General features: G+C 39.7%; 1 protein-coding gene across 1 annotated transcript in view; it reads left to right on the forward strand.

Moving 5' to 3' along the window:
• Positions 1-15,926, forward strand: part of SPPL3 (signal peptide peptidase like 3) — a 135,380-nt gene that overhangs the window by 44,269 nt on the left and 75,185 nt on the right. The window lies entirely within an intron of this gene.

Consider the following 15,926-nt stretch of genomic DNA (forward strand, 5'->3'; position numbering starts at 1 on the left):
TGAAGTCCAGGATTGTGATGCCACCAGCTTTGGTTTTCTTTTTCAACATCCCTTTGGCTATTCAGGGTCTTTTCTAGTTCCATACAAACTTTAGGATTATTTGTTCCGGCTCTCTGAAAAACATTGATGGTATTTTGATGGGGATTGCATTAAATGTGTAGATTGCTCTAAGTAGCATAGATATTTTAACAATATTTGTTCTTCCAATCTGTGAGCATGGAATGTTTTTCTATTTCTTTGTGTCTTCCTCAATTTCTTTCATAAGTGTTCTGTACTTTTTAGAGTACAGATCCTTTACCATCTTTGGTTAGGTTTATTTCTAGGAATCTTACAGGTTTTGGTGCGCTTGTAAATGGGATCGACTCCTTAATTTCTCTTTCTTCTGTGTCATTGTTAGTGTATAGAAATGCAGCTGATTGAGAGTTTTTCTTCTTTGCCAGTTCTGATGCCTTTTCTTTCTTTTTGTTTGATTGCTGAGGCTAGTACTATGTTGAACAACAGTGGTGAGAGTGGACATCCCTGTTGTGTTCCTGACTTTAGGGGAAAAGCTCTCAGTTTTTCCCCGTTGAGAACTATATTCTCTGTGGGCTTTTCGTTATATGGCTTCTATAATATTGTTGAGGTATGTACCCTCTATCCCTACACTGTGAAGATTTTTTTTTTTTAAGATTTTATTTATTTTTTTGACAGAGACACAGCGAGAGAGGAAACACAAGCGGGGGAGTGGGAGAGGGAGAAGCAGGCTTTCCGCGGAGCAGGGAGCCCGATGCGGGGCTCCATCCCAGGACTCCGGGATCATGACCTGAGCCGAAGGCAGACGCTTAACAACTGGGCCACGCAGGCGCCCCCACTGTGAAGAGTTTTAATCAAGAAAGGATGCTGTATTTTGTCAAATGCTTTTTCTGCATCAGTTGAGAGTATCATATGGTTCTTGTTCTTTCTTTTATTAATGTGGTTTATAATATTGATTGATTAGAGAATGTTGAACCACCCTTGCAGCCCAGGAATAAATCCCACTTGGTCGTGGTGAATAATCCTTTTAATGTACTATTCGATCCTATTGGCTAGTAGTATCTTGGTGAGAATTTTTGCATCCATGTTCATCAGGGATATTGGTCTGTAATTCTCCTTTTTGGTGGGGTCTTTGTCTGGTTTTGGGATCAAGGTAATGCTGGCCTCACTGAAAGAGTTTCAAAAGTTTTCCTTCTATTTCTAGTTTTTGAAATAGCTTCAGAAGAATAGGTATTAATTCTTTAAATGTTTGGTAGAATTCCCCTGCCTTCCCCCCACTTGTGCTCGTTCGCTCTCTCAAATAAATCTTTTAAAAAAATAAATGAAAGGAATAGGAATAACAGGAAATTTAGTTTCTCATTATTGATAAACTTTGCAAAGTTCTGTAATCTAATAATACTTAGGCTTTGGGGCATTCAGGCTGACTTACTGTGTTTTTTGTTTTTGTTTTTGTTTTTGTTTTTGTTTTTGTTTTTAGAGGAGGGGAGGGGCAGAGGGAAAGAGAATCTTAAGCCAGGTCCAAGCCCAAGTGCAGAGCCGGATGCAGGGCTTGATCTCAGAACCCTGAGATCATGACCTGAGCCGAAATCAAGAGTAGGATGCTTAACCAACTGAGCCACTGAGGTGCCCCCAGGCTAATTTTATTTTATTTTATTTATTTTTAAAGATTTTATTTATTTATTAGAGAGAGCAGGAGTGGGAGGAGGGGCAGAGGGAGGGGGAGAAGCAGACTCCCTGCTTAGCAGGGAGCCAGATGTGGGGCTCTGTCCCAGGACCCTGAAATCATGACCTGAGCCAAAGGCAGACACTTAACCAGTTGAGCCACTCAGGCGCCCCCAGGCTGACTAATTTTAGATTGACCCAGTTAACAGCCATTTTTGTTTGTTTGTTTAGTATTATTAGGATGCTTTCTTGCCTTAATAAAACATACTAATGCAATTTGACATTTAGTTAATTAAGGACTTAACACCTCTTACTCTTGTCCATCATTTACTGTTTTATTGATTTTAGATGTAGATGTTGTAAAAGAGAGGTGACCAACACAGCACATCTCCCCCTGATTAAAAAAACAAAACCATAAAAACCTGCTGCCTACTTGCATACTTCTCCATTTTATGTCAGCAGGACTAGATTTACTTAGATCTACTGGAGTGTAATTTGACAAACACCACCAAAACTTACTTGTTTCTTCATTCTGAAGCAGTTGAGGGATGGATGGGCCATGTTTACAAATTTAATAACCTCCCACTGGATGTGGAAAATTATTCTCATGCTTGATGGTGAACGCTTGGCTTCTCTGAGCTTTAGTTTCCTCTGCCCACCTCCCAGCTGGCTGCTGCATGTATGTATTGTCTCATTGAGCAGAGCAGTCAGTGAAGGGTAAATTGATAACTTGCACAGACCATGAGGAGCTCAATTTGAGTTGGCTCAGTTTTCTTATTTGAGAAAGTACTGACTGTCACTGTGTTTTATTTTTTTCTGGGTGTTTTTTGTTGTTGTTTGTGGTGGGTTTTTGTTGTTATTTTGCAGTTTCGTTTCCTCACCAGCTTTCATAATTAGTAGCTTTTCCGGTGCCATAAATATCTGAATTTTACCTAAAACAGTGTTTCTTTTAAAGTATGGTCCTTGTACTAGCAGCATCTGCATCACCAGGGAACTCTTTAGAAATGTAGATTCTTGGCTCTGCCCCAGGTGTACTGAATCAGAAACTTGGGGAATGAGGCCCAGTAGTCTGTGTTTTAACAAATCTTCCAGGTAATTTTAATGCACCCTCAGGATTGAGAACTCTGATCTAGAAGATCCATGAATTTGCATCATTTGGGTCAAGCTCTGAAACTTTCTCTCCATGTGCTTTGATCTGTATATCTTCCTTCCTAACGTTAGTCTTAAAAGGATACCAAAGAATCAGGAAATAAGACAGTTTATGTTAACAGTTTTTTACTTTGCTAATATTGTCTCCATTTTTAAAGTTCATGAAAATATTTTTTTGATGTTTGGTATCAGGTATTGTGATGTCTTAATGAGTAAGTACAATTCCTTTGGGCAGATGAAAATGTCAGTGTATTTTATTTGTCTAACACAGGTTCTCTGTTTTTAGATGCAACATACTCCTGGAAAATTATAAATAAAAATCCTTACTATATACAGATATTTCCCTTGAGCTGTTCTCCTGTTCTCTCAGGAGAATATGATGAGGAGATATGGTAGTGATAAAGAATGTATTTTTAATAGAAAATGTCAAATTGGGGTGCCTGGCTGGCTCAGTCGGTTAGGCTTCTGCCTTTGGCTCAGGTCATGATCTCAGGGTCCTGGGATTGATCCTGGCATCGGGCTCCCTGCTCAGCAGGGAGTCTCCTTCTCCCTCTGCCCCTCTCCCCATTCATGCACACACTCTCAAATAAATAAAATCTTAAAAAAAGAAAAGAAAATGTCAAATTGACATGCCAATATGTATGGTAACAGACTAGGAGTTCCCTATATTGTGTGTCTTAGACAATTATCCAGAGATACAGCTATCCCTTTTAATACCAAATAGCATATACCCATAGGTCCAAATAGTTTACCTGGGCACTGTGGGGTGCCCCACCAAAACCACATGGGCATCACAGGATATTTTTAATTTTCCAGGAAACACAGCGACATCTGTCAGACATCACACAAATTGCTAGTGTAAGGTAGTTCACAATTCAACATTAAATCACTGCATTCTTTCCCACAGGATGTCATATTTTTGCGAAGCTGGGATTTTGACCATTGCTGTAACCAAGCAAGTTCTGTATTATGAAAATCAATGTGAAGCGGAAATAAGGGAGGCAGTGTCCAATCTGACTCTAAGAATCAGAAGTTGAGAAGTTGTGGAGCACCCAAAAGGTGCTAAGTTGTTAGGGCATAAATACTTGGTGTGCTTGGAGCTAATGGAACTATTTGGCATTTCTTTTGGCCCAGTGGACAACATGAGAAAATGACCAAGGTTATAAGGGAACAATGACTTGAAGAAGTGTGGGAACATCTGGTGTGGTTAAATTTTTTTGATAAATTGCAGTTAGGACTTTAGGTACAGTAAAAAGTTGTGCAAGAAAATGAGGAAGAAGGCCAGGGAATTGTAAACAGCACAGTCAAGGAGAAGGCAGTATGTGGTGATGTGTATGGTGTTCAGGGCCATATACTCTGGTTTTCAGTCCTGGTTCTTTGGCTAATTATATGACTGGCTGAGAAATTGACTTTTCTAGACCTGCCTTAGTATTCATAAAATAGGAATAACGCCTCGTAAGTTTTAAATTAGATATTCTAGGTTAAGTATGCTTTATAGAATTTAAAATCTCTAGACAGGTTGGGGCTAGGCTCAATAATGGTCCCTCAGAGATGTCCACATTCTAATTCCTGTTGCCGTAAATATGGTAAAAGAGACTTTGCAGATGTAATTAAGTTGAGGATCTTGAGAGGGGGAAGTTATCCTGGATTCTCCAGGTGGGTCCTTAAAAGGAGGAGGCAGGAGATCCAAGTGAGTAGTAGGAGAGTTGATGATGGAAGCAAGAGGTGGGGGTGACGTGATTAAGGGGACATGAGCCACAGTACAGGAGGGCCTCTAGAAGCTGAAAGAGGCAAGGAAACTAATTTTCCCCTCAGAGCCTCCAGAAGGAACCAGCCTTGCGAACACCTTAATTTTTAGTCCCGTAAGACTCATTGCAGATTTATGACCTCCAGAATGATAAAAGAATAAATTTGGGTTGTTTTAAGTCATTAAGTTTGTGGTGATTTTTTACAGGAACAATAGAAAAATGAATACAAGGTGTTACTTAAATTGAACAGGGGACAATTGCCTTAAGAAACCATGAGACCAGGGGTGCCTGGGTGGCTCAGTCGTTAAGCGTCTGCCTTCAGCTCAGGTCATGATCCCAGGGTCCTGGGACCCAGCCCTGCATCGGACTCCCTGCTCTGTGGGAAGCCTGTTCTCCCTCTCCCACTCCCCCTGCTTGTGTTCCCTCTCTTGCTGTGTCTCTCTCTGTCAAATAAATAAAATCCTTAAAAAAGAAAGAAAGAAAGAAAGAAACCATTAGACCAGTGTCAGAAGACTTTTTTTTTCATAACATGAAGTCTGGAATAGCAGCACTTGGCTTTTTAGACTTCTTTACACTGCAGCCTAAACTTCCACGGTGTGTACATGTTGAGATTTCCTTTGGCCTTAACACTCAGATGGCTCTAGAGACTAAGAAATTAGATTTGATAGGAGTAGTGGGGAGGATTCCTAAACCTCTGGAACATCTAAAATAAGAGTGTCTCCAGAAGACTTAATGCAGTGGAAGGGGTTCCAGGAACTGAGCTTCCTTGGCAGATCCTGGATCTGACCTTTACCGATCATCCATCATGATGAGTTTGGTGCAGCAAGTTACTTTAGAACAGTTTCTCCAAGCCTAATGTCATTTAAGTTTGCATACCGGAGGATAGTATTTCAGAGCCTCTCTGAAGTGCAAAGTTGGGGTTTTCCATGGCCCAGTGATTGAGCTGAGGAAAGCATCTGACCCGTGTCTGCTTGTATGTATCTGTTACACTGTTAAGAATGGTTATTTTTACTGAGTTTTTGTCAACATCTTTTCAATCTTCGGTTTTCAGATAAAATTTTTTCACCCTAGACTTAACGGATTTATAAAGCAGCAGCTGTCATAAATAAGTGGTAGTCTTGAGGACATGAAAACTTTAGGGGCACGGTATGTGTGAGAAAATTTAGAGCCTATAACCCAGAGCTGTTTTCAGGAGTCTCAACTAACTAGGATTTTCCTAGTCCTATAAGGTATAGAAAATATGTATTATTCACTAATCAAGCTATTTCACAGCTTAACTAGAAAGCCTAGTACAAGCCAGACATTTTCTTGGACATAGTCTCAGTGCCATATGGAAAAATCATACAGAATATGTTAGGCTCTGGTTTTTGAGCAATTTGGATTTTTTAAGTAAAATTCATAATTTTACTTGTATTTGCTATATATTGGTAATTTAACTGCCCCAAATCTTTTTTTTTTAAGATCTATTTATTTATTTTAGATAGAGAGCACGCACACAAAGGGGAGGGGCATAGGGAGAGGGAAACTCAAGCAGACTCCCAGCTGAGTGGGGGAGCCCAACGCAGGGCTTGATCCCACTACCCTGAGATCATGACCTGAGCCAAAATCAAGACTTGGACATTTAACTGACTAGGCCACCCAGGTACAAACTGTCCCAAATCTTTTAAGCAGTTGCTAGTGTAAACAGATCAGTCATTTCAGCTGCCTCTGTGGTGGCTCACTAATCCATTAGTAGCTACCTGAACAATAGCTCAGGAAACTGTCTTTGTAGAAGTTGGTACTAATTACATGAAATTATTTTTTACCTTAGAAGACTGACTTAGATGGTTTGATATACCGTAAAGCTTTTTAGAGTTGATGATCCCATCCCTGGTAACTTTGTTAGAGGGAAGAGAGTATGAGAGGTATATATATTAAGTTTAGCTTTAGTTTTACTTTATTGACGTAAAAACATTCACACAGTAATCAATTTGTATTATGCCCTGGGCCCCAAAAGGTGGTTTAAAAAAAAAAAATAGGATGTCATACAAATCATCTATAGCTTGCTCAGTTTTTGGTTATCGGTGTTATTTATCATATAGAGGTGATAAAGAGTAGTTTCTGCACCAATTTGTTTAGAATTTTTTCCTTACTGTTTGCTTACTTTTTTTTTTTAAAGATTTATTTATTTATTCATGAGAGACAGAGGGAGAGAGAGAAGCAGAGGGAGAAGCAGGCTCCCAAGCAGCAGGGAGCCCGATGCGGGACTCGATCCCAGGACCCTGGGATCATGACTTGAGCCGAAGGCAGACGCTTAACCATCTGAGCCATCTGGGTGCCCTGTTTACTTTCTTTATTTCCTTATACGTTAGATGTAATGAGATGTTAAAAGAACAGTAATTTAAAGCACCTGTAAGAAATCTAGCCTTTCCCTTTCTAATCTTTTCTGGGTTTGTGTGACTTTGGAAATGAAACAATCAGAAAGTAGTTATGAAAACTATAAATTTGTCTTCTTTTAATCTTAAATATATAGATTAATTCCACAAGTCCATGTAAAATATGTTGGATGATTAAAGTAATATAGCAATTCTAATATCTGTTAAGGTAGCTTACTTGGTGGGGTAGGGGGACAAGTAAATTAGTTAAAATAAATTCTTGCCATTCTCTTAATGGTACCAATGTTCTAAGTCATTCAGAATCGACAAGAAATAGCAGTGCTGGTGTGCCACCTGCCTTGGGTCTTCCCATGTTGAAGGATTTTAATTTGAGGGCTTAGTTCTGTGAGTATGAGAATAATTACAGACCCACACGCATCCTTGTAGTCCTCAGCTTCATTCCAGGGCTTTAGGATCTAATGGCGGTGGTTTGGCCTGTTTTCTCAGACCCTTTCCTTGAGATTTATATCCTGATCCTAGTATATTAGAAAGTAGCCTTTGGAGAAAATAAGGTTAGACACTGCAAGTACAACTTTGTTTACAGTGCCAAGTAGAGCAGCCTTGAGTTTCTCTGTCAGGGCCTTGCTAGTAATGTTCTTTTCGCAGATTCTGGCTGCTCTGTTCATCAAGAAGTGGTAAATAGTCTAGGTCTGAAGCTACTCTTGGACACATGTAACACCTTCTCATCCCATTCCAGTGTTCATGGACAAGACTAGTTTTGAGGTTTTTTGTGGGTTTTTTTTTCTTCTGTTTTTGGGATGGGAGGCATGCATAATGCCTTTTCCTTTCTGTCACCAGACATTCAGCAGTCTATAAAAATCACTCTCAGGGCGCCTGGGTGGCTCAGTTGGTTAAGTGTCTGCTTTGGCTCAGGTCATGATCCCAGAGTCCTGGGATCAAGCCCCGTGTCGGACTCTCTCCTCAGCGAGAAGTCTGCTTCTCCCTCTCCCTCTCCCCGTCCTCCTCTCTCTTTCTTTCTCTCTCTGAAAGAAATAAATAAAATTTTTAAAAAATCACTCTCTGCCAAACCAAAGCTTATCCCCTTTATCTCAGCAGTTAAAACGAACACAGTTCGTGTTTACTGTGGCAATTTAAAAGCAAGGGCACACACCCAAGGTGATTATGGTATGTAGTTACAAGAGAACAGGAAGACCAGTGCTCTGCTATGGAACATGAATTATGAATATCAGCACTATTTTTTTTATTAGATTAAAAGCCAGTTCACATGGCTACCTTCAAAAATAAACCTAATGGGTATTTCCAGCTTCCCTTGAGAGGCTAACTAAATTTGTCTTTCTCTTTTTTCCTTTCTCTCTAGTTAGCATTGAAATCAATGTTATATCTTCTTTTCTTTTGGTTTATTTTGTTTGTTGAGTCTCCTTTTCTCCTTTTTCCGTCTGTTTGGTTCTGTGCATAGTGAAGCTTGAGGCTATTGGTGCAGGCGTTGAGTAACATAAAACTTCATTTATTTGTGTTTTTAAGTCAGAATCCTGTTTAACTTCTTCCTGAGCCTAAGGGGAAATCTTAGAAAAGTCCATTGAGATTTAAGTTTTAAACACACTACTTAATTACTGTACAAGCTTAGCCACAGAGTCTGCTGTCACAATATAAACACCCAGACGAGGACCTGAAGGAAGCCTCCACACTTCACCCCTGTGAACTCCCTTGGGCTTTCTATTCCTGCCCTCTATCTGGCAAACAAAAGTATGGAATTCATTCCAAGAGCTACTGTAGAACTGGCTTAGAAACTTTATAAATGGCTCAAATAATTGCTCAAAACTCTACTACTTCTATCCCGTTTTGCCAGCTTTCTCTTAAAAAAAAAGGTTATTTTTCTTGAAAACTTTGTGATTGTAGTCTTAAGACATTTTACTTAACTGGATGCCAAGTTTTTAAAAACTCCCAATTTTAAGACTTGTTTCTCTTTGTAGTCTTAAGTAACATATACTAAATAAGCAAAAAACATCCCTGGCTCACTATTTTACTCTCCAGAGCCTTTATAGAATAAAACATGTTCAGGCTTTAAAATTCTAAAACAACTATTTTAAATTGAAATAGCAGCTATGTAAGTAAACCAGAGACTGTGGGTTGTTTCATCAGTTTAAAAGAGTAACATTTCATTGCCTTCAGTACAATTAAAAATCTATTTGAAGAACTCCACATATATCTTCAATAAAATAAAGTGACATGCTGAACAAATGTGCTATACCATGTAGTTTGAAATGAATTTGTGAAATGAGAAAATTATTTTGTCAGTCCTCTCAGAGTGTCCCTACTTTTCAGTCATTTGAAATATTTACTGTGCTCTAGTTATGTCAGGCACTGTTCTAGGTGCTAGGGGTTTAGTAGAACAAGGTATCAAGCCCCTGCTCTAGTGCAGCTTACCTTCTAGTAGGGAGCAGTAAACAAGGAAAATACCAATAATGAATTGTAAGTAGAGAATGAGTATAGAATGATACAGTAATTGGGATGACTGAAATTGGGTAGGCAGGAAATAGCTGTCTGAGAAGGGGACATTTAAGCTGATGTCTGAATAACAAGAGCCAGCTATGCAAAGATCAGAGGAAACATTTTCTAAGCAGAAGGATTAGTCCTAAAGTAGAAATGAGTTGAGTATTCAAAAACAGAAAGGTGGTCAGTGAGGCTGAGTCATAGTGTTTGTATTGGTAAGGCATGTGGTGTGGGGCACTGGGGTGGGGTGATTCAGGAAAAAGAATAACATTGTGGTCAGATAGGTATACAGGAGCTTGGATTTTATCCCTGTGGTGGATGCCATTGGAGGAATTTTTTTTAAGATTTTGTTTATTTATTTGACAGAGAGAGACACAGCGAGAGAGGGAACACAGCAGGGGGAGCGGGAGAGGGAGCAGCAGGCTTCCCGCTGAGCAGGGAGCCCGATGCGGGGCTCGATCCCAGGACCCTGGGATCATGACCTGAGCCGAAGGCAGACGCTTAATGACTGAGTCACCCAGGAGCCCCCCGCCCCTTGTCCATTTTAGTTTAAGATACCTATTATTAGGTAGCCGACTGGAGATCTTAAGTTAACAACTGAATAAATGACTCGAGTTCCAGGGAGAGGGACAAACCGAGAGGTATTAAGCAGTAGAGAGCAGGTATTTCAAACCATTGGACTTGGAGGATCACGGAGGAAATTGTGGAGATTGAGAGGAAGAGGAGAACTAGTACCCTGGGGACCCCAGGAGAAAGCCAGCAAAATGACTGAGGAGGAACAACCACCGAGGTGGGAGGAAACCAGTGGATTGTAGCATCAGAGAAACCGAAAGTTGAAAGTTTCAAGAAGGAGGGATAGGAACTGCCAAACACTCCTGAGAGGTCAGATTAAATAAGAACTACAGGGATGTTGACTTTGAGAGCCATTCATGATCTTAATGAGAACATTCTCAGTGGAGTTGATATGAATGAATGGTCATGGAGAGAATAGAAGCAAGAAGGAGACAGTTAATGACAACTCTTAGATTATGAAGGATTATGTCAAGAATAGATAGAACAGGTAATGATGTTTTGTAAGAGAGAACTGGGATAACAGACATACTTTTTTCCTAATACAAATCTACAGAAATGTCACTATATAATTTATATATGTATCTCCCCTGTGGACCCAGACATGTATTAGTAGAACTGTAATCCATCACTGTGTGAATGCTACTGAATGTGGCATAGGCTGTGTTGAGAACCTTACTTACTAGTTTGAGGATGTAATTCAATATATTTCAAGTTAGAAATATTGCAAAGTTGGGGTGTGTGTGTGTGTGTGTGTGTGTGTGTGTGTGTGTTGCCTCCTCCAGCTTCCAAATCACTGGTCAGCAGGTCCTTCTGTGTTAAAAAAAAAAAAAAAAAACCTTCTTGGTGTTTTTTCCCCATTAACTGAATGTTTGTTAGAACTCTCTCTTCAGCACTATATTTTCCTCTTTCACTATTTTTGAAAAATAATTTGTTCAGGAACATTTTATAAACTATTGGCAAGGTTCCTCTCTTCCTTCCCCCACCATCTGTAGCTTCTTGGTGTGTGTTTTAATGTTCTGCTGCTATCTTAGCTTAAGGAACAAGAGTTTCTGATGTTGTATGTCTGTAACTTTGTAGTGCCTGTTGGCATTATTACTTGTATCTGTCAGCTAGACCATTGGGATTTTTATGACTGCTTTCTCTCTTCATACTCTACCTAAAAAGTATCAGCTTCCTGTCTGTGAGTCTGACCCATCATTTCAAAAATTGAGCCCTTCTGTTCTTTTTGTCCTCACAGTTGGTAACTGTGCTTTATTTTCTATCTGTACTGTGATAGTCCAGCAGAAGAGACATAGACACTCTGTGTTGGTGATCAAAATTAATTGAGCCTGCAGATCCTTAGATTTACAGTTTCATATGGTAAGATAGTATTGGGGCATGATAGAAGCTTAGGACATAAAATAGTTATTAAGTCATATTTTGTCTTAAAAGCCTAATGGTACTGGTGCACATTTAAATGTACAAACCAATAGTTCTGTGATTCAAGCTATTGATTAGTAGTGAAAGCAGAAGAGTGTATGTATAAGGTATGAGTGTGTGTGTGTGTGTGTGTGTTTGTATATATATATATATATGTATTTTTTTTAAGATTTTATGTATTAGCATGAGCGAGAGCACAAGCAGGGGGAGCAGCAGAGGGAGAGGGAGAAGCAGACTCCCACTGAGCAGGGAGCCTGATGTGGGGCTTGATCTCAGGACCCTGAGATCATGACCTGAGCCAAAGGCAGCCACTTAACCAACTAAGCCACCCAGGGGCCCGGTGAAAGCAGAAAGGTATACTATGTTGATGCTTATTTTGCTTTGAAGAAAGAAGTTGTGTTGCTGGGTAGTCAAATACTGAGACTCTCTGACTAAAGGACAATTCGGTTATCACTCCCTGTCTGACCTTTCACTTTTCAGACTCAGAAACTGAATAGATTTGGACAACAAGGGGTACTTGTTTTGTAACATTGGGCTAATTGTTTAAAGCAGAGACTGGGACTTGCCCAATTAACACATTTTGTTTCATATTCCAGAACTTCTGACTTACACAGTCAAGTAATTTAACCTAATTCACATCAATGAGCAAGCTGAGGCGGTGTCTCTTTTTACTCTTTTAAGGAAAGTATGTAACTTGGCTTTTTATTTCTCATCCTTTTACAAGATGAAGGTCTCAGGAATCTGTAATAATGAAAAACTGAGTTGGAGGAAGGAGACACCCCAGCATATAAGTAATCTGTTCTTGTGCATAGCAAAGAAAATCCATGAATAATAAAGATTTCAAGCTGAGGTGGTGTCTCTTTTTACTCTTTTAAGGAAAGTATGTAACTTGGCTTTTTATTTCTCATCCTTTTACAAGATGGGAAGGTCTCAGGAATCTGTAATAATGAAAAACTGAGTTGGAGGAAGGAGACACCCCAGCATATAAGTAATCTGTTCTTTTTACTTAAAAGTGCATAGCAAAGAAAATCCATGAATAATAAAGATTTGAACAGCTCAAAGCTTTTATTGTTTCTTTTTTTAATACCAGTTTTATTGAGATATAATTCATATACTGTAAAATTCATCCTTCCTATCCAATTCCGTTTTTAGTTGCGCAGCCATCATCATCTCATTTTCATTCCCCCCATGAGAGATCCATGTGTACTGGCTGTCACTCTCCATTCCCTTATCCCCCCAACCCCAACCCTAAGCAGCCACTAACCTGCTTTTTATTGATTCACCTCTCCTGATGTGTCATAAGTCGACTTCTACAATATGTGGCCTGTGTGTCTGATTTTTCTCACTTAACATGATGTTTTCAAGGTTGTAGCATGTTGTAGCATGTATCAGTGCTTCATTTCTTTTTATGGCCCCAAAGAGTCCTTTGCTTGGATTATACCACAGTTTGTTTATCCATTCCTCAGTGGTGAACACTGAATTGTTTCCACTTTTGAGTTACTATGAATACTGCTGATATAGGAGCATCTATGTATATGTTTGTGTGTGTGAACATGTGTTTTCAGTTCTCTTGAGTATGTACCAAAGAATGGAATTGCTCCGTTTTACAGTCTTATTGTTTCTTAAATAACAACTTATTTAAATAACAATTGTTTCTTAAATAACAATCGTTGTTGACCAGTCCAGTGAATGGAATGTGTTAGATGTATTTACATACTGAAAAAATAATTTAGCCACAGAGCTAGGCATATTATGCTTTTTTCCACCTTTGGTTATTTAAATATAAGACTCTTACATTCAAGATGAGTTGAGGAGGGGCACCTGGGTGGCTCAGTCGTTAAGCGTCTGCCTTGGGCTCAGGTCATGATCCCAGGGTCCTGGGATCGAGCCCCACATTGGGCTCCCTGTTCGGCGGGAAGCCTGCTTCTCCCTCTCCCACTCCTGCTGCTTGTGTTCCCTCTCTCGCTGTCTCTCTCTCTCTGTCAAATAAATAAATAAAATCTTCAAAAAAAAAAAAATAAGATGAGTTGAGGAAAGTTCATTGGGTTTTTTGAGTCTGCCTTTCTTGGAATGATGGCTATGCACTTTGGTAATACCTCTAATTCTAATTTCACATTTGCTCCCCGATTACTCTAAAATTTTTATCAGTTGAATGGCGTAAGTAGTTACGAGGCTTCTGTAGTGCAGTGACTGAAAAGTCCAGGTAGTACTGGCTTCAGGCAAGACTTGTCCTTCCACTCTAAGAGTTCTCTGATGGCTCTAACAGAAGTCCCTCTTGAATATTATGTCCCTGATTGATCTGCCTTGGGTTGTGTGCTCTTCTTTGGTCAGGATTTGGGATAAGCTAGAGCTGGGAATGAGTACATTCCAAGTTAGGAAAAGAAGGATGTATGCTTGAGATGTATCCAGCAAGGGTCCGTTGCACAGTCACACCTCTCTGTAGAGCTGATAAGGAAAAAATAAATACATATCTAACTGCACTTGAGCCTGTATCTGATAACCTACTGAATTCAGGAAGCCCATCTTTCCTCAAGAGACCAACGACTCTTTTCTTTTTCTAGCCTTTCCTGCAGATCCTTGATGTCTGAGCCTTTTTATTCCTGAGTATTTGTTTTGGTAAAGTATTTTATAGCTATATCAAACAAAAATGGTTCCTCTCTTTTAAATGGTAAGTGTGGGCTGTATTCATAAATCGCTGTGTCTGAGTTTTAATACTAAAGAGACACCTGTCATGGTAAAGAATGTTTTATTTTTGCTCAGTGATAGTCTTGCTTCATACAGGGGTTGGGTTTTTAGTGACCAGTGCAACTTGAATTTTATCTGAAGCAGCATCCCTATATGACTCTTCCAGCTCATTCTATTTTTTAAAGATTTTTAAAAAATTTATTCATTTGAGAGAGATACAGAGACAGAGCACCAGCAGGGGGGAGAGGCAAAGGGAGAAGCAGACTCCCTGCTGAGCTGGGAGCCCACTATGGGGCTCAGTCCCAGGACCTGGAGATCATGACGTGAGCCGAAAGCAGACACTTAACCATCTGAGTCACCCAGGTGCCCCTAGCTCATTCTAATAAGTAACAGGGCAAGGCAGTAAATTGGGTGGCTTAAATATTCTCTTCTGGGCATCAGTGAGAAGAATGCAGATAAACATTCTGTGTATCATATAAATTTTATTCAGTTTAGTAAATTTCTTTGTATAGCTTTTTTCTTTCTTTTTTTTTTTTTGGCTGCTGCATAACCCCAAAACCTCAGTGAATTACAACCAACAACATTTATTTTTATTCATATGGATTTTTGAGTTGGTACAGTTCCTCTGATACAGGCTTTGCTCATCTAGACCAGGCTGAACTTTAAACCTCTGGCCAGGCTCAGGTCTGTTTCATAATTTTTTGTTCTGGGGCCTGGGCTGAGAGGCAGTGGCTATCTGGGTATGTAGCTACATGTTCTTGTCATACAAGATCACAGGAGTAGAAGAAAAAGGGTGAATAGAAACATGCAGTGTCTCTTAAGGCTGTATCTGGGAATTGGCACATTGATGCTTCGGTTTTTTTTTTTTTAAGATTTTATTTATTTGACAGAGAGACACAGAGAAGGAACACAAGCAGGGGGAGTGGAGAGGGAGAAGCAGGCTTCCCGCCGAGCAGGGAGCCTGATGTGGGGCTCGATCCCAGGACCCTGAGATCATGACCTGAGCCAAAGGCAGACGCTTAATGACTGAGCCACCCAGGCGCCCCTACTTCCTCCCAGTTTTATTAGCCAAAGTAAATTATATGGCCAAGCCCAAAATTAATGGGGCCAGGAAATAACACTGCTCCTACAGTGGGAGGCATTGTAAAGTCACACAGCAGTGAACATGGGTGTATGATTCTAACCAGGGATTGAGTAAAGTATTGGGAATGATAATCTGTTTAGCTTATAGGTATTATCCTAGAAATAAAGGTGCATGAAACTGCCTGACAAAAGCAGACTTCTTAGAGTAAATTAGGATTATGTAAGAGTATAATTGGGTACATTTTAATCTGATTAAAACCATAAATGTTCAAACTAAAATTAATATTTTATTTACTGCTACCTCTGAGAAGGCAACCCCGGTTGGTACTATGTTCAACTCCTCATCTCAGTGTCTGAAGACATTTGCTAAATTGCTTAGTGATTCTTTTTTTTTTTTAAGATTTTATTTATTTATTTGGCAGACAGCAAGAGAGGGAACACAAGCAGGGGAGTGGGAGAAGGAGAAGCAGGCTTTCCACAGAGCGGGGCTCAATCCCAGGACCCTGGGACCATGACCTGAGCCAAAGGCAGACACTCAACGACTGAGCCAGGCGCCCCTTGCTTGGTGATTCTTAATCTGGCCTCTTATGTTTATTGTAAAAAGGGCTGAAATCCTTGTTCGTGATTAGTCTTAAATTATTAACCAACTCTTATTCCCATTCTTTCTCTAGAATTTAGCAAACTACTAATTAGTCAATTTATACATCAGCTGTGGCAGGGATCTCATAAC

The sequence above is a fragment of the Eumetopias jubatus genome, unplaced genomic scaffold (assembly GCF_037043125.1).
Source record: "Eumetopias jubatus isolate StellerSeaLion01/CBP00866 unplaced genomic scaffold, mEumJub1_p1.0 scaffold_16, whole genome shotgun sequence".
Lineage (NCBI taxonomy): Eukaryota > Metazoa > Chordata > Mammalia > Carnivora > Otariidae > Eumetopias > Eumetopias jubatus.